The sequence below is a fragment of the Stenella coeruleoalba genome (assembly GCF_951394435.1).
Source record: "Stenella coeruleoalba genome assembly, contig: scaffold_50, whole genome shotgun sequence".
Taxonomy (NCBI): domain Eukaryota; kingdom Metazoa; phylum Chordata; class Mammalia; order Artiodactyla; family Delphinidae; genus Stenella; species Stenella coeruleoalba.
In genome coordinates, this window is record NW_027645987.1 from 418,870 (window position 1) to 438,789 (window position 19,920).

At 44.1% G+C, this 19,920-nt stretch overlaps 1 long non-coding RNA gene across 18 annotated transcripts in view; it reads right to left on the minus strand.

Moving 5' to 3' along the window:
* The window catches only part of LOC307181410, a 1,574,020-nt gene that overhangs the window by 252,008 nt on the left and 1,302,092 nt on the right, over positions 1 to 19,920 (minus strand). The window contains exon 1 of one of the 18 annotated variants that reach the window (XR_013826723.1): positions 13,735 to 13,768. The exons of 16 other annotated variants lie outside the window; for them this stretch is intronic. This is a non-coding gene — a long non-coding RNA (uncharacterized lncRNA). Of the gene's footprint in view, positions 1 to 5,845; positions 5,874 to 13,734; positions 13,769 to 19,920 lie in introns of those variants that run through there. One more of the 18 variants, XR_013826724.1, reaches the window with a different exon arrangement.

Sequence of the window (19,920 nt, forward strand, 5' to 3'; positions counted from 1 at the left end):
AGGTTCGGTGAGCAAATGAAGACCCTTTGAAGTCATATTGCATGGTACCCATTCCACGGGTTTCAAATACCCAGGTTTTAGGTATTCTTCCTTCAGCTAAAACATGCATGTGGAACCCAGAGTATGATCAACCATGTGATCGGGAGACGTGTTCAAATATGTCTCAGTTTTCGTACCCTGGTACTCGGGTGCAACATTCCAGACGCTTTACTAACACTCTCCCCACTTGGAGAGTCAGTCCCTTTAACCTCCTGTTTGGCCCAGTTTGCAATTTCTGCGGAAGATGAACAGGAATAGCGAGAACCAATGAGAGACTAGCTGGAGGTGTCTGGACGGGCAAATTTAACTCTCATTTCCCACCAGGAAGAGGAATTAACCAAAGGCTCAGCGTGCCGTGCCGGAACCAGATTAGGGCCTGAAGCCATCCTGCGGTGTTGCGGCCAGGTCACAAGAAAGCGAGTTGAAGAAAGGAGCTCAGGGGCACTGTAATTCACAAACCTGCAGAGTTATAAATGACAGCTATCGTCCAAAAATAGACTGAAGTAAGGCTGCCAAGAGGACTTGAAAGCGGGGCAGAATTGCAGGAAACCGATTTCAGGAGGTAGACTGGAATTGCACTGAAAGCATAGGAAAAGAGGCAGAACGTCCACAATGATGCACTTGGCCAAAAAGGGCGTATGCGTTTTTTCCTGAATTCAGGAAAAAACGCATACGCCCTTTTTGGCCAACCAAGCAAGCTTGCAAAGGAAATCTGCACTACAATGAAGTCTCACTTCCCCCCGGTCAAAAGGGCCATCTGAAAAAAGTGTAAAATCCAGAAAGGCAACAGGCCATGGAGAACTGGGAGCCTTGTTATGCTGATGGGCGGGATGTAAATTGCCAACAGACACTCGGGAGAAGTGTATGGTGTTTCCTGAAACATCTAAAAAACAACGCAACAGAGCCTAGGGCACTTCCACTTATGGTCCTATAGCTTAGGGAAATTAAAATCAAAAAGACACAGCCACCCCAAAGTTTGGAATGGCTCTGTTTACAAGAACCTCGTTTACAGTACAAGTTCAACATCGCAGAAAGTGAAAAATGGATAAAGAAGTTGTGGTATTTACTTACAAAGCAATATCACTCAGCAATGAAATCTGTGTCATCAGGCCCTTAGCAGCACAATGAGTGGATTCAGGTATGATGATTCTAACTGAAATAAGTCACACAGAAAAAGAAACATCATAAGATATCAGTAATACACGGAATGTAAACGTGGCTACACAGGAACTGAATTACAGAACAGAACAGGGTCTCAAATTTAGAAAACCAACTTATGCTTGCTTAAGGGGAAAGGTGAGTTGGGGTGCTGCATAAAACCAGAGATTGAAATGAGCACAGATAAAGTTCCTTAAGCCAAATATGGAATAGACAAGAGCTACTCCTTGCTCAACGAAATGGACTCAACACCCCATATTAAACGCCTAAGAATGTACCTGACTAGTAAGTATCTTAAAACCTATGGATTGCTATGTCTCCGAAAGAGAATCAAGCATGTGTACAGGGGCATAAACGCAGCAGTGATAGGATTGGAGAGGTTCGGTGAGCAAATGAAGACCCTTTGAAGTCATATTGCATGGTACCCATTACACGGGTCTCAACTCTCCAGGTTTAAGGTATTCTTCCTTCAGCTAAAACATGCATGTGGAACCCAAGTATGATCAACCATGTGAACGGGAGACGTGTTCAAATATGTCTCAGTTTTCCTCCCCTGGTACTCGGGTGCAACATTCCAGACGCTTTACTAACACTCTCCCCACTTGGAGAGTCAGCGCCTTTAACCTCCTGTTTGGCCCAGTTTGCAATTTCTGCGGAAGATGAACAGGAATAGCGGGAACCAATGAGAGACTAGCTGGAGGTGTCTGGACGGGCAAATTTAACTCTCATTTCCCACCAGGAAGAGGAATTAACCAAAGGCTCAGCGTGCCGTGCCGGAACCAGATTAGGGCCTGAAGCCATCCTGCGGTGTTGCGGCCAGGTCACAAGAAAGCGAGTTGAAGAAAGGAGCTCAGGGGCACTGTAATTCACAAACCTGCAGAGTTATAAATGACAGCTATCGTCCAAAAATAGACTGAAGTAAGGCTGCCAAGAGGACTTGAAAGCGGGGCAGAATTGCAGGAAACCGATTTCAGGAGGTAGACTGGAATTGCATTGAAAGCATAGGAAAAGAGGCAGAACGTCCACAATGATGGACTTGGCCAAAAAGGGCGTATGCGTTTTTTCCTGAATATATTCAGGAAAAAACGCATACGCCCTTTTTGGCCAACCAAGCAAGCTTGCAAAGGAAATCTGCACTACAATGAAGTCTCACTTCCCCCCGGTCAAAAGGGCCATCTGAAAAAAGTGTAAAATCCAGAAAGGCAACAGGCCATTGAGAACTGGGAGCCTTGTTATGCTGATGGGTGGGATGTAAATTGCCAACTGACACTTGGGAGAAGTGTATGGTGTTTCCTGAAACATCTAAAAAACAAAGCAACAGAGCCTAGGGCACTTCCACTTATGGTCCTATAGCTTAGGGAAATTAAAATCAAAAAGACACAGCCACCCCAAAGTTTGGAACGGCTCTGTTTACAAGAACCTCGTTTACAGTACAAGTTCAACATCGCAGAAAGTGAAAAATGGATAAAGAAGTTGTGGTATTCACTTACAAAGCAATATCACTCAGCAATGAAATCTATGTCATCAGGCCCTTAGCAGCACAATGAGTGGATTCAGGTATGATGATTCTAACTGAAATAAGTCACACAGAAAAAGAAACATCATAAGATATCAGTACTACACGGAATGGAAACTTGGCTACACAGGAACTGAATTACAGAACAGAACAGGGTCTCAAATTTAGAAAAACAACTTATGCTTGCTTAAGGGTAAAGGTGAGTTGGGGTGCTGCATAAAACCAGAGATTGAAATGAGCACAGATAAAGTTCCTTAAGCCAAATATGGAATAGACAAGAGCTACTCCTTGCTCAATGAAATGGACTCAACACCGCATATTAAACGCCTAAGAATGTACCTGACTTGTAAGTATCTTAAAACCTATGGATTGCTATGTCTCCGAAAGAGAATCAAGCATGTGTACAGGGGCATAAACGCAGCAGTGATAGGATTGGAGAGGTTCGGTGAGCAAATGAAGACCCTTTGAAGTCATATTGCATGGTACCCATTCCACAGGTTTGAACTACCCAGTTTTAAGGTATTCTTCCTTCAGCTAAAACATGCATGTGGAACCTAGAGTATGATCAACCATGTGATCGGGAGACGTGTTCAAATATGTCTCAGTTTTCCTCCCCTTGTACTCGGGTGCAACATTCCAGACGCTTTACTAACACTCTCCCCACTTGGAGAGTCAGTCCCTTTAACCTCCTGTTTGGCCCAGTTTGCAATTTCTGCGGAAGATGAACAGGAATAGCGAGAACCAATGAGAGGCTAGCTGGAGGTGTCTGGACGGGCAAATTTAACTCTCATTTCCCACCAGGAAGAGGAATTAACCAAAGGCTCAGCATGCCGGGCCGGAACCAGATTAGGGCCTGAAGCCATCCTGCGGTGTTGCGGCCAGGTCACAAGAAAGCGAGTTGAAGAAAGGAGCTCAGGGGCACTGTAATTCACAAACCTGCAGAGTTATAAATGACAGCTATCGTCCAAAAATAGACTGAAGTAAGGCTGCCAAGAGGACTTGAAAGCAGGGCAGAATTGCAGGAAACCGATTTCAGGAGGTAGACTGGAATTGCATTGAAAGCATAGGAAAAGAGGCAGAACGTCCACAATGATGCACTTGGCCAAAAAGGGCGTATGCGTTTTTTCCTGAATATATTCAGGAAAAAACGCATACGCCCTTTTTGGCCAACCAAGCAAGCTTGCAAAGGAAATCTGCACTACAATGAAGTCTCACTTCCCCCCGGTCAAAAGGGCCATCTGAAAAAAGTGTAAAATCCAGAAAGGCAGGACAGGCCATGGAGAACTGGGAGCCTTGTTATGCTGATGGGCGGGATGTAAATTGCCAACAGACACTCGGGAGAAGTGTATGGTGTTTCCTGAAACATCTAAAAAACAAAGCAACAGAGCCTAGGGCACTGCCACTTATGGTCCTATAGCTTAGGGAAATTAAAATCAAAAAGACACAGCCACCCCAAAGTTTGGGACGCCTCTGTTTACAAGAACCTCGTTTACAGTATAAGTTCAACATCGCAGAAAGTGAAAAATGGATAAAGAAGTTGTGGTATTTACTTACAAAGCAATATCACTCAGCAATGAAATCTGTGTCATCAGGCCCTTAGCAGCACAATGAGTGGATTCAGGTATGATGATTCTAACTGAAATAAGTCACACAGAAAAAGAAACATCATAAGATATCAGTAATACACGGAATGTAAACTTGGCTACACAGGAACTGAATTACAGAACAGGACAGGGTCTCAAATTTAGAAAACCAACTTATGCTTGCTTAAGGGGAAAGGTGAGTTGGGGTGCTGCATAAAACCAGAGATTGAAATGAGCACAGATAAAGTTCCTTAAGCCAAATATGGAATAGACAAGAGCTACTCCTTGCTCAACGAAATGGACTCAACACCGCATATTAAACGCCTAAGAATGTACCTGACTAGTAAGTATCTTAAAACCTATGGATTGCTATGTCTCTGAAAGAGAATCAAGCATGTGTACAGGGGCATAAACGCAGCAGTGATAGGATTGGAGAGGTTCGGTGAGCAAATGAAGACCCTTTGAAGTCATATTGCATGGTACCCATTCCACGGGTTTCAAATACCCAGGTTTTAGGTATTCTTCCTTCAGCTAAAACATGCATGTGGAACCCAGAGTATGATCAACCATGTGATCGGGAGACGTGTTCAAATATGTCTCAGTTTTCGTACCCTGGTACTCGGGTGCAACATTCCAGACGCTTTACTAACACTCTCCCGACTTGGAGAGTCAGTGTCTTTAACCTCCTGTTTGGCCCAGTTTGCAATTTCTGCGGAAGATGAACAGGAATAGCGAGAACCAATGAGAGACTAGCTGGAGGTGTCTGGACGGGCAAATTTAACTCTCATTTCCCACCAGGAAGAGGAATTAACCAAAGGCTCAGCGTGCCGTGCCGGAACCAGATTAGGGCCTGAAGCCATCCTGCGGTGTTGCGGCCAGGTCACCAGAAAGCGAGTTGAAGAAAGGAGCTCAGGGGCACTGTAATTCACAAACCTGCAGAGTTATAAATGACAGCTATCGTCCAAAAATAGACTGAAGTAAGGCTGCCAAGAGGACTTGAAAGCGGGGCAGAATTGCAGGAAACCGATTTCAGGAGGTAGACTGGAATTGCATTGAAAGCATAGGAAAAGAGGCAGAACGTCCACAATGATGCACTTGGCCAAAAAGGGCGTATGCGTTTTTTCCTGAATATATTCAGGAAAAAACGCATACGCCCTTTTTGGCCAACCAAGCAAGCTTGCAAAGGAAATCTGCACTACAATGAAGTCTCACTTCCCCCCGGTCAAAAGGGCCATCTGAAAAAAGTGTAAAATCCAGAAAGGCAACAGGCCATTGAGAACTGGGAGCCTTGTTATGCTGAAGGGCGGGATGTAAATTGCCAACAGACACTTGGGAGAAGTGTATGGTGTTTCCTGAAACATCTAAAAAACAAAGCAACAGAGCCTAGGGCACTTCCACTTATGGTCCTATAGCTTAGGGAAATTAAAATCAAAAAGACACCGCCACCCCAATGTTTGGAACGGCTCTGTTTACAAGAACCTCGTTTACAGTACAAGTTCAACATCACAGAAAGTGAAAAATGGATAAAGAAGTTGTGGTATTCACTTACAAAGCAATATCACTCAGCAATGAAATCTATGTCATCAGGTCCTTAGCAGCACAATGAGTGGATTCAGGTATGATGATTCTAACTGAAATAAGTCACACAGAAAAAGAAACATCATAAGATATCAGTAATACACGGAATGTAAACTTGGCTACACAGGAACTGAATTACAGAACAGAACAGGGTCTCAAATTTAGAAAAACAACTTATGCTTGCTTAAGGGTAAAGGTGAGTTGGGGTGCTGCATAAAACCAGAGATTGAAATGAGCACAGATAAAGTTCCTTAAGCCAAATATGGAATAGACAAGAGCTACTCCTTGCTCAACGAAATGGACTCAACACCGCATATTAAACGCCTAAGAATGTACCTGACTTGTAAGTATCTTAAAACCTATGGATTGCTATGTCTCCGAAAGAGAATCAAGCATGTGTACAGGGGCATAAACGCAGCAGTGATAGGATTGGAGAGGTTTGGTGAGCAAATGAAGACCCTTTGAAGTCATATTGCATGGTACCCATTACACGGGTCTTAACTCTCCAGGCTTAAGGTATTCTTCCTTCAGCTAAAACATGCATGTGGAACCCAAGTATGATCAACCATGTGAACGGGAGACGTGTTCAAATATGTCTCAGTTTTCCTCCCCTGGTACTCGGGTGCAACATTCCAGCCGCTTTACTAACACTCTCCCCACTTGGAGAGTCAGCGCCTTTAACCTCCTGTTTGGCCCAGTTTGCAATTTCTGCGGAAGATGAACAGGAATAGTGAGAACCAATGAGAGACTAGCTGGAGGTGTCTGGACGGGCAAATTTAACTCTCATTTCCCACCAGGAAGAGGAAATAACCAAAGGCTCAGCGTGCCGTGCCGGAACCAGATTAGGGCCTGAAGCCATCCTGCGGTGTTGCGGCCAGGTCACAAGAAAGCGAGTTGAAGAAAGGAGCTCAGGGGCACTGTAATTCACAAACCTGCAGAGTTATAAATGACAGCTATCGTCCAAAAATAGACTGAAGTAAGGCTGCCAAGAGGACTTGAAAGCGGGGCAGAATTGCAGGAAACCGATTTCAGGAGGTAGACTGGAATTGCATTGAAAGCATAGGAAAAGAGGCAGAACGTCCACAATGATGCACTTGGCCAAAAAGGGCGTATGCGTTTTTTCCTGAATATATTCAGGAAAAAACGCATACGCCCTTTTTGGCCAAACAAGCAAGCTTGCAAAGGAAATCTGTACTACAATGAAGTCTCACTTCCCCCCGGTCAAAAGGGCCATCTGAAAAAAGTGTAAAATCCAGAAAGGCAGGACAGGCCATGGAGAATTGGGAGCCTTGTTATGATGATGGGCGGGATGTAAATTGCCAACAACCACTCGGGAGAAGTGTATGGTGTTTCCTGAAACATCTAAAAAACAAAGCAACAGAGCCTAGGGCACTTCCACTTATGGTCCTATAGCTTAGGGAAATTAAAATCAAAAAGACACAGCCACCCCAAAGTTTGGAACGGCTCTGTTTACAAGAACCTCGTTTACAGTACAAGTTCAACATCGCAGAAAGTGAAAAATGGATAAAGAAGTTGTGGTATTTACTTACAAAGCAATATCACTCAGCAATGAAATCTGTGTCATCAGGCCCTTAGCAGCACAATGAGTGGATTCAGGTATGATGATTCTAACTGAAATAAGTCACACAGAAAAAGAAACATCATAAGATATCAGTAATACACGGAATGTAAACTTGGCTACACAGGAACTGAATTACAGAACAGAACAGGGTCTCAAATTTAGAAAACCAACTTATGCTTGCTTAAGGGGAAAGGTGAGTTGGGGTGCTGCATAAAACCAAACATTGAAATGAGCACAGATAAAGTTCCTTAAGCCAAATATGCAATAGACAAGAGCTACTCCTTGCTCAACGAAATGGACTCAACACCCCATATTAAACGCCTAAGAATGTTCCTGACTAGTAAGTATCTTAAAACCTATGGATTGCTATGTCTCCAAAAGAGAATCAAGCATGTGTACAGGGGCATAAACGCAGCAGTGATAGGATTGGAGAGGTTCGGTGAGCAAATGAAGACCCTTTGAAGTCATATTGCATGGTACCCATTCCACGGGTTTCAACTACCCAGGTTTAAGGTATTCTTCCTTCAGCTAAAACATGCATGTGGAACCTAGAGTATGATCAACCATGTGATCGGGAGACGTGTTAAATATGTCTCAGTTTTCGTACCCTGGTACTCGGGTGCAACATTCCAGACGCTTTACTAACACTCTCCCGACTTGGAGAGTCAGTCCCTTTAACCTCCTGTTTGGCCCAGTTTGCAATTTCTGCGGAAGATGAACAGGAATAGCGAGAACCAATGAGAGACTAGCTGGAGGTGTCTGGACGGGCAAATTTAACTCTCATTTCCCACCAGGAAGAGGAATTAACCAAAGGCTCAGCGTGCCGTGCCGGAGCCAGATTAGGGCCTGAAGCCATCCTGCGGTGTTGCGGCCAGGTCACAAGAAAGCGAGTTGAAGAAAGGAGCTCAGGGGCACTGTAATTCACAAACCTGCAGAGTTATAAATGACAGCTATCGTCCAAAAATAGACTGAAGTAAGGCTGCCAAGAGGACTTGAAAGCGGGGCAGAATTGCAGGAAACCGATTTCAGGAGGTAGACTGGAATTGCATTGAAAGCATAGGAAAAGAGGCAGAACGTCCACAATGATGCACTTGGCCAAAAAGGGCGTATGCGTTTTTTCCTGAATATATTCAGGAAAAAACGCATACGCCCTTTTTGGCCAACCAAGCAAGCTTGCAAAGGAAATCTGCACTACAATGAAGTCTCACTTCCCCCCGGTCAAAAGGGCCATCTGAAAAAAGTGTAAAATCCAGAAAGGCAGGACAGGCCATGGAGAACTGGGAGCCTTGTTATGCTGATGGGCGGGATGTAAATTGCCAACAACCACTGGGGAGAAGTGTATGGTGTTTCCTGAAACATCTAAAAAACAAAGCAACAGAGCCTAGGGCACTTCCACTTATGGTCCTATAGCTTAGGGAAATTAAAATCAAAAAGACACAGCCACCCCAAAGTTTGGAATGGCTCTGTTTACAAGAACCTCGTTTACAGTACAAGTTCAACATCGCAGAAAGTGAAAAATGGATAAAGAACTTGTGGTACTTACGTACAATGCAGTATCACTCAGCAATGAAATCTATGTCATCAGGCCCATAGCAGCATAATGAGTAGATTCAGGTACGATGATTCTAATTGAAATAAGTCACACAGAAAAAGAAACATCATAAGATATCACTAATACACGGAATGTAAACTTGGCTACACAGGAACTGAATTCCAAAACAGAACAGGTTCTCAAATTTAGAAAACCAACTTATGCTTGCTTAAGGGGAAAGGTGAGTTGGGGTGCTGCATAAAACCAGAGATTGAAATGAGCACAGATAAAGTTCCTTAAGCCAAATATGGAATAGACAAGAGCTACTCCTTGCTCAACGAAATGGACTCAACACCGCATATTAAACGCCTAAGAATGTACCTGACTAGTAAGTATCTTAAAACCTATGGATTGCTATGTCTCCGAAAGAGAATCAAGCATGTGTACAGGGGCATAAACGCAGCAGTGATAGGATTGGAGAGGTTCGGTGAGCAAATGAAGACCCTTTGAAGTCATATTGCATGGTACCCATTCCACGGGTTTCAAATACCCAGGTTTTAGGTATTCTTCCTTCAGCTAAAACATGCATGTGGAACCCAGAGTATGATCAACCATGTGATCGGGAGACGTGTTCAAATATGTCTCAGTTTTCGTACCCTGGTACTCGGGTGCAACATTCCAGACGCTTTACTAACACTCTCCCGACTTGGAGAGTCAGTGTCTTTAACCTCCTGTTTGGCCCAGTTTGCAATTTCTGCGGAAGATGAACAGGAATAGCGAGAACCAATGAGAGACTAGCTGGAGGTGTCTGGACGGGCAAATTTAACTCTCATTTCCCACCAGGAAGAGGAATTAACCAAAGGCTCAGCGTGCCGTGCCGGAACCAGATTAGGGCCTGAAGCCATCCTGCGGTGTTGCGGCCAGGTCACAAGAAAGCGAGTTGAAGAAAGGAGCTCAGGGGCACTGTAATTCACAAACCTGCAGAGTTATAAATGACAGCTATCGTCCAAAAATAGACTGAAGTAAGGCTGCCAAGAGGACTTGAAAGCGGGGCAGAATTGCAGGAAACCGATTTCAGGAGGTAGACTGGAATTGCACTGAAAGCATAGGAAAAGAGGCAGAACGTCCACAATGATGCACTTGGCCAAAAAGGGCGTATGCGTTTTTTCCTGAATTCAGGAAAAAACGCATACGCCCTTTTTGGCCAACCAAGCAAGCTTGCAAAGGAAATCTGCACTACAATGAAGTCTCACTTCCCCCCGGTCAAAAGGGCCATCTGAAAAAAGTGTAAAATCCAGAAAGGCAACAGGCCATGGAGAACTGGGAGCCTTGTTATGCTGATGGGCGGGATGTAAATTGCCAACAGACACTCGGGAGAAGTGTATGGTGTTTCCTGAAACATCTAAAAAACAACGCAACAGAGCCTAGGGCACTTCCACTTATGGTCCTATAGCTTAGGGAAATTAAAATCAAAAAGACACAGCCACCCCAAAGTTTGGGACGCCTCTGTTTACAAGAACCTCGTTTACAGTACAAGTTCAACATCGCAGAAAGTGAAAAATGGATAAAGAACTTGTGGTACTTACGTACAATGCAGTATCACTCAGCAATGAAATCTATGTCATCAGGCCCGTAGCAGCATAATGAGTAGATTCAGGTACGATGATTCTAACTGAAATAAGTCACACAGAAAAAGAAACATCATAAGATATCACTAATACACGGAATGTAAACGTGGCTACACAGGAACTGAATTCCAAAACAGAACAGGTTCTCAAATTTAGAAAACCAACTTATGCTTGCTTAAGGGGAAAGGTGAGTTGGGGTGCTGCATAAAACCAGAGATTGAAATGAGCACAGATAAAGTTCCTTAAGCCAAATATGGAATAGACAAGAGCTACTCCTTGCTCAACGAAATGGACTCAACACCGCATATTAAACGCCTAAGAATGTACCTGACTAGTAAGTATCTTAAAACCTATGGATTGCTATGTCTCTGAAAGAGAATCAAGCATGTGTACAGGGGCATAAACGCAGCAGTGATAGGATTGGAGAGGTTCGGTGAGCAAATGAAGACCCTTTGAAGTCATATTGCATGGTACCCATTACACGGGTCTCAACTCTCCAGGTTTAAGGTATTCTTCCTTCAGCTAAAACATGCATGTGGAACCCAAGTATGATCAACCATGTGAACGGGAGACGTGTTCAAATATGTCTCAGTTTTCCTCCCCTGGTACTCGGGTGCAACATTCCAGACGCTTTACTAACACTCTCCCCACTTGGAGAGTCAGCGCCTTTAACCTCCTGTTTGGCCCAGTTTGCAATTTCTGCGGAAGATGAACAGGAATAGCGAGAACCAATGAGAGACTAGCTGGAGGTGTCTGGACGGGCAAATTTAACTCTCATTTCCCACCAGGAAGAGGAAATAACCAAAGGCTCAGCGTGCCGTGCCGGAACCAGATTAGGGCCTGAAGCCATCCTGCGGTGTTGCGGCCAGGTCACAAGAAAGCGAGTTGAAGAAAGGAGCTCAGGGGCACTGTAATTCACAAACCTGCAGAGTTATAAATGACAGCTATCGTCCAAAAATAGACTGAAGTAAGGCTGCCAAGAGGACTTGAAAGCGGGGCAGAATTGCAGGAAACCGATTTCAGGAGGTAGACTGGAATTGCATTGAAAGCATAGGAAAAGAGGCAGAACGTCCACAATGATGCACTTGGCCAAAAAGGGCGTATGCGTTTTTTCCTGAATATATTCAGGAAAAAACGCATACGCCCTTTTTGGCCAACCAAGCAAGCTTGCAAAGGAAATCTGCACTACAATGAAGTCTCACTTCCCCCCGGTCAAAAGGGCCATCTGAAAAAAGTGTAAAATCCAGAAAGGCAACAGGCCATTGAGAACTGGGAGCCTTGTTATGCTGAAGGGCGGGATGTAAATTGCCAACAGACACTCGGGAGAAGTGTATGTAGTTTCCTGAAACATCTAAAAAACAAAGCAACAGAGCCTAGGGCACTTCCACTTATGGTCCTATAGCTTAGGGAAATTAAAATCAAAAAGACACCGCCACCCCAATGTTTGGAACGGCTCTGTTTACAAGAACCTCGTTTACAGTACAAGTTCAACATCACAGAAAGTGAAAAATGGATAAAGAAGTTGTGGTATTCACTTACAAAGCAATATCACTCAGCAATGAAATCTATGTCATCAGGCCCTTAGCAGCACAATGAGTGGATTCAGGTATGATGATTCTAACTGAAATAAGTCACACAGAAAAAGAAACATCATAAGATATCAGTAATACACGGAATGTAAACTTGGCTACACAGGAACTGAATTACAGAACAGAACAGGGTCTCAAATTTAGAAAAACAACTTATGCTTGCTTAAGGGTAAAGGTGAGTTGGGGTGCTGCATAAAACCAGAGATTGAAATGAGCACAGATAAAGTTCCTTAAGCCAAATATGGAATAGACAAGAGCTACTCCTTGCTCAACGAAATGGACTCAACACCGCATATTAAACGCCTAAGAATGTACCTGACTTGTAAGTATCTTAAAACCTATGGATTGCTATGTCTCCGAAAGAGAATCAAGCATGTGTACAGGGGCATAAACGCAGCAGTGATAGGATTGGAGAGGTTCGGTGAGCAAATGAAGACCCTTTGAAGTCATATTGCATGGTACCCATTCCAAGGGTTTCAACTACCCAGGTTTCAGGTATTCTTCCTTCAGCTAAAACATGCATGTGGAACCTAGAGTATGATCAACCATGTGATCGGGAGACGTGTTCAAATATGTCTCAGTTTTCCTCCCCTGGTACTCGGGTGCAACATTCCAGACGCTTTACTAACACTCTCCCCACTTGGAGAGTCAGTCCGTTTAACCTCCTGTTTGGCCCAGTTTGCAATTTCTGCGGAAGATGAACAGGAATAGCGAGAACCAATGAGAGGCTAGCTGGAGGTGTCTGGACGGGCAAATTTAACTCTCATTTCCCACCAGGAAGAGGAATTAACCAAAGGCTCAGCATGCCGGGCCGGAACCAGATTAGGGCCTGAAGCCATCCTGCGGTGTTGCGGCCAGGTCACAAGAAAGCGAGTTGAAGAAAGGAGCTCAGGGGCACTGTAATTCACAAACCTGCAGAGTTATAAATGACAGCTATCGTCCAAAAATAGACTGAAGTAAGGCTGCCAAGAGGACTTGAAAGCGGGGCAGAATTGCAGGAAACCGATTTCAGGAGGTAGACTGAAATTGCATTGAAAGCATAGGAAAAGAGGCAGAACGTCCACAATGATGCACTTGGCCAAAAAGGGCGTATGCGTTTTTTCCTGAATATATTCAGGAAAAAACGCATACGCCCTTTTTGGCCAACCAAGCAAGCTTGCAAAGGAAATCTGCACTACAATGAAGTCTCACTTCCCCCCGGTCAAAAGGGCCATCTGAAAAAAGTGTAAAATCCAGAAAGGCAGGACAGGCCATGGAGAACTGGGAGCCTTGTTATGCTGATGGGCGGGATGTAAATTGCCAACAGACACTCGGGAGAAGTGTATGGTGTTTCCTGAAACATCTAAAAAACAAAGCAACAGAGCCTAGGGCACTGCCACTTATGGTCCTATAGCTTAGGGAAATTAAAATAAAAAAGACACAGCCACCCCAAAGTTTGGGACGACTCTGTTTTCAAGAACCTCGTTTACAGTACAAGTTCAACATCGCAGAAAGTGAAAAATGGATAAAGAAGTTGTGGTATTTACTTACAAAGCAATATCACTCAGAAATGAAATCTGTGTCACAAGGCCCTTAGCAGCACAATGAGTGGATTCAGGTATGATGATTCTAACTGAAATAAGTCACACAGAAAAAGAAACATCATAAGATATCAGTAATACACGGAATGTAAACTTGGCTACACAGGAACTGAATTACAGAACAGAACAGGGTCTCAAATTTAGAAAACCAACTTATGCTTGCTTAAGGGGAAAGGTGAGTTGGGGTGCTGCATAAAACCAGAGATTGAAATGAGCACAGATAAAGTTCCTTAAGCCAAATAAGGAATAGACAAGAGCTACTCCTTGCTCAACGAAATGGACTCAACACCCCATATTAAACGCCTAAGAATGTACCTGACTAGTAAGTATCTTAAAACCTATGGATTGCTATGTCTCCAAAAGAGAATCAAGCGTGTGTACAGGGGCATAAACGCAGCAGTGATAGGATTGGAGAGGTTCGGTGAGCAAATGAAGACCCTTTGAAGTCATATTGCATGGTACCCATTACACGGGTCTTAACTCTCCAGGTTTAACGTATTCTTCCTTCAGCTAAAACATGCATGTGGAACCCAAGTATGATCAACCATGTGAACGGGAGACGTGTTCAAATATGTCTCAGTTTTCCTCCCCTGGTACTCGGGTGCAACATTCCAGACGCTTTACTAACACTCTCCCCACTTGGAGAGTCAGTCCCTTTAACCTCCTGTTTGGCCCAGTTTGCAATTTCTGTGGAAGATGAACAGGAATAGCGAGAACCAATGAGAGACTAGCTGGAGGTGTCTGGATGGGAAATTTAACTCTCATTTCCCACCAGGAAGAGGAATTAACCAAAGGCTCAGCGTGCCGTGCCAGAACCAGATTAGGGCCTGAAGACATCCTGCGGTGTTGCGGCCAGGTCACAAGAAAGCGAGTTGAAGAAAGGAGCTCAGGGGCACTGTAATTCACAAACCTGCAGAGTTATAAATGACAGCTATCGTCCAAAAATAGACTGAAGTAAGGCTGCCAAGAGGACTTGAAAGCGGGGCAGAATTGCAGGAAACCGATTTCAGGAGGTAGACTGGAATTGCATTGAAAGCATAGGAAAAGAGGCAGAACGTCCACAATGATGCACTTGGCCAAAAAGGGCGTATGCGTTTTTTCCTGAATATATTCAGGAAAAAACGCATACGCCCTTTTTGGCCAACCAAGCAAACTTGCAAAGGAAATCTGCACTACAATGAAGTCTCACTTCCCCCCGGTCAAAAGGGCCATCTGAAAAAAGTGTAAAATCCAGAAAGGCAGGACAGGCCATGGAGAACTGGGAGCCTTGTTATGCTGATGGGCGGGATGTAAATTGCCAACAGACACTCAGGAGAAGTGTATGGTGTTTCCTGAAACATCTAAAAAACAAAGCAACAGAGCCTAGGGCACTTCCACTTATGGTCCTATAGCTTAGGGAAATTAAAATCAAAAAGACACAGCCACCCCTAAGTTTGGGACGCCTCCGTTTACAAGAACCTCGTTTATCGTACAAGTTCAATATCACAGAAAGTGAAAAATGGATAAAGAACTTGTGGTACTTACGTACAATGCAGTATCACTCAGCAATGAAATCTATGTCATCAGGCCCGTAGCAGCATAATGAGTGGATTCAGGTACGATGATTCTAACTGAAATAAGTCACACAGAAAAAGAAACATCATAAGATATCACTAATACACGGAATGTAAACTTGGCTACACAGGAACTGCATTCCAAAACAGAACAGGGTCTCAAATTTAGAAAAACAACTTATGCTTGCTTAAGGGGAAAGGTGAGTTGGGGTGCTGCATAAAACCAGAGATTGAAATGAGCACAGATAAAGTTCCTTAAGCCAAATATGGAATAGACAAGAGCTACTCCTTGCTCAACGAAATGGACTCAACACCCCATATTAAACGCCTAAAAATGTACCTGACTAGTAAGTATCTTAAAACCTATGGATTGCTATGTCTCCAAAAGAGAATCAAGCGTGTGTACAGCAGTATAAACGCAGCAGTGATAGGATTGGAGAGGTTCGGTGAGCAAATGAAGACCCTTTGAAGTCATATTGCATGGTACCCATTACACGGGTCTCAACTCTCCAGGTTGAATGTATTCTTCCTTCAGCTAAAACATGCATGTGGAACCCAGAGTATGATCAACCATGTGAACGGGAGACGTGTTCAAATTTGTCTCAGTTTTCCTCCCCTGGTACTCGGGTGCAACATTCCAGACACTTTACTAACACTCTCCCCACTTGGAGAGTCAGCGCCTTTAACCTCCTGTTTGGCCCAGTTTGCAATTTCTGCGGAAGATGAACAGGAATAGCGAGAACCAATGAGAGGCTAGCTGGAGGTGTCTGGACGGGCAAATTTAACTCTCATTTCCCACCAGGAAGAGGAAATAACCAAAGGCTCAGTGTGCCGTACCGGAACCAGATTAGAGCCTGAAGCCATCCTGCGGTGTTGCGGCCAGCTCAAAAGAAAGCGAGTTGAAGAAGGGAGCTCAGGGGCACTGTAATTCACAAACCTGCAGAGTTATAAATGACAGCTATCGTCCAAAAATAGACTGAAGTAAGGCTGCCAAGAGGACTTGAAAGCGGGGCAGAATTGCAGGAAACCGATTTCAGGAGGTAGACTGGAATTGCATTGAAAGCATAGGAAAAGAGGCAGAACGTCCACAATGATGCACTTGGCCAAAAAGGGCGTATGCGTTTTTTCCTGAATATATTCAGGAAAAAACGCATACGCACTTTTTGGCCAACCAAGCAAGCTTGCAAAGGAAATCTGCACTACAATGAAGTCTCACTTCCCCCCGGTCAAAAGGGCCATCTGAAAAAAGTGTAAAATCCAGAAAGGCAGGACAGGCCATGGAGAACTGGGAGCTTTGTTATGCTGATGGGCGGGATGTAAATTGCCAACAACCACTCGGGAGAAGTGTATGGTGTTTCCTGAAACATCTAAAAAACAAAGCAACAGAACCTAGGGCACTTCCACTTATGGTCCTATAGCTTAGGGAAATTAAAATCAAAAAGACACAGCCACCCCAAAGTTTGGAACAGCTCTGTTTACAAGAACCTCGCTTACAGTACAAGTTCAACATCGCAGAAAGTGAAAAATGGATAAAGAAGTTGTGGTATTTACTTACAAAGCAATATCACTCAGCAATGAAATCTGTGTCATCAGGCCTTTAGCAGCACAATGAGTGGATTCAGGTATGATGATTCTAACTGAAATAAGTCACACAGAAAAAGAAACATCATAAGATATCAGTAATACATGGAATGTAAACTTGGCTACACAGGAACTGAATTACAGAACAGAACAGGGTCTCAAATTTAGAAAACCAACTTATGCTTGCTTAAGGGGAAAGGTGAGTTGGGGTGCTGCATAAAACCAGAGATTGAAATGAGCACAGATAAAGTTCCTTAAGTCAAATATGGAATAGACAAGAGCTACTCCTTGCTCAACGAAATGGACTCAACACCCCATATTAAACGCCTAAGAATGTACCTGACTAGTAAGTATCTTAAAACCTATGGATTGCTATGTCTCCGAAAGAGAATCAAGCATGTGTACAGGGGCATAAACGCAGCAGTGATAGGATTGGAGAGGTTCGGTGAGCAAATGAAGACCCTTTGAAGTCATATTGCATGGTACCCATTCCACGGGTTTCAACTACCCAGGTTTAAGGTATTCTTCCTTCAGCTAAAACATGCATGTGGAACCCAAGTATGATCAACCATGTGAACGGGAGACGTGTTCAAATATGTCTCAGTTTTACTCCCCTGGTACTCGGGTGCAACATTCCAGACGCTTTACTAACACTCTCCCCACTTGGAGAGTCAGCGCCTTTAACCTCCTGTTTGGCCCAGTTTGCAATTTCTGCGGAAGATGAACAGGAATAGCGAGAACCAATGAGAGGCTAGCTGGAGGTGTCTGGACGGGCAAATTTAACTCTCATTTCCGACCAGGAAGAGGAAATAACCAAAGGCTCAGCGTGCCGTGCCGGAACCAGATTAGGGCCTGAAGCCATCCTGCGGTGTTGCGGCCAGGTCACAAGAAAGCAAGTTGAAGAAAGGAGCTCAGGGGCACTGTAATTCACAAACCTGCAGAGTTATAAATGACAGCTATCGTCCAAAAATAGACTGAAGTAAGGCTGCCAAGAGGACTTGAAAGCGGGGCAGAATTGCAGGAAACTGATTTCAGGAGGTAGACTGGAATTGCATTGAAAACATAGGAAATGAGGCAGAACGTCCACAATGATGCACTTGGCCAAAAAGGGCGTATGCGTTTTTTCCTGAATATATTCAGGAAAAAACGCATACGCCCTTTTTGGCCAACCAAGCAAGCTTGCAAAGGAAATCTGCACTACAATGAAGTCTCACTTCCCCCCGGTCAAAAGGGCCATTTGAAAAAAGTGTAAAATCCAGAAAGGCAGGACAGGCCATGGAGAACTAGGAGCCTTGTTATGCTGATGGGCGGGATGTAAATTGCTAACAGACACTCGGGAGAAGTGTATGGTGTTTCCTGAAACATCTAAAAAACAAAGCAACAGAGCCTAGGGCACTTCCACTTATGGTCCTATAGCTTAGGGAAATTAAAGTCAAAAAGACACAGCCACCCCAAAGTTTGGAACGGCTCTGTTTACAAGAACCTCGTTTAGAGTACAAGTTCAACATCGCAGAAAGTGAAAAATGGATAAAGAAGTTGTGGTATTTACTTACAAAGCAATATCACTCAGCAATGAAATCTATGTCATCAGGCCCTTAGCATCACAATGAGTGGATTCAGGTATGATCATTCTAACTGAAATAAGTCACACAGAAAAGAAACATCATAAGATATCAGTAATACACGGAATGTAAACTTGGCTACACAGGAACTGAATTACAGAACAGAACAGGGTCTCAAATTTAGAAAACCAACTTATGCTTGCTTAAGGGTAAAGGTGAGTTGGGGTGCTGCATAAAACCAGAGATTGAAATGAGCAAAGATAAAGTTCCTTAAGTCAAATATGGAATAGACAAGAGCTACTCCTTGCTCAACGAAATGGACTCAACACCGCATATTAAACGCCTAAGAATGTACCTGACTAGTAAGTATCTTAAAACCTATGGATTGCTATGTCTCCGAAAGAGAATCAAGCATGTGTACAGGGGCATAAACGCAGCAGTGATAGGATTGGAGAGGTTCGGTGAGCAAATGAAGACCCTTTGAAGTCATATTGCATGGTACGCATTCCACGGGTTTCAACTACCCAGGTTTAAGGTATTCTTCCTTCAGCTAAAACATGCATGTGGAACCCAAGTATGATCAACCATGTGAACGGGAGACGTGTTCAAATATGTCTCAGTTTTCCTCCCCTGGTACTCGGGTGCAACATTCCAGACGCTTTACTAACACTCTCCCCACTTGGAGAGTCAGCGCCTTTAACCTCCTGTTTGGCCCAGTTTGCAATTTCTGCGGAAGATGAACAGGAATAGCGAGAACCAATGAGAGGCTAGCTGGAGGTGTCTGGACGGACAAATTTAACTCTCATTTCCCACCAGGAAGAGGAAATAACCAAAGGCTCAGCGTGCCGTACCGGAACCAGATTAGGGCCTGAAGCCATCCTGCGGTGTTGCGGCCAGCTCAAAAGAAAGCGAGTTGAAGAAAGGAGCTCAGGGGCACTGTAATTCACAAACCTGCAGAGTTATAAATGACAGCTATTGTCCAAAAATACACTGAAGTAAGGCTGCCAAGAGGACTTGAAAGCGGGGCAGAATTGCAGGAAACCGATTTCAGGAGGTAGACTGGAATTGCATTGAAAGCATAGGAAAAGAGGCAGAACGTCCACAATGATGCACTTGGCCAAAAAGGGCGTATGCGTTTTTTCCTGAATATATTCAGGAAAAAACGCATACGCCCTTTTTGGCCAACCAAGCAAGCTTGCAAAGGAAATCTGCACTACAATGAAGTCTCACTTCCCCCCGGTCAAAAGGGCCATCTGAAAAAAGTGTAAAATCCAGAAAGGCAGGACAGGCCATGGACAACTGGGAGCCTTGTTATGCTGATGGGCGGGATGTAAATTGCCAACAGACACTCGGGAGAAGTGTATGGTGTTTCCTGAAACATCTAAAAAACAAAGCAACAGAGCCTAGGGCACTGCCACTTATGGTCCTATAGCTTAGGGA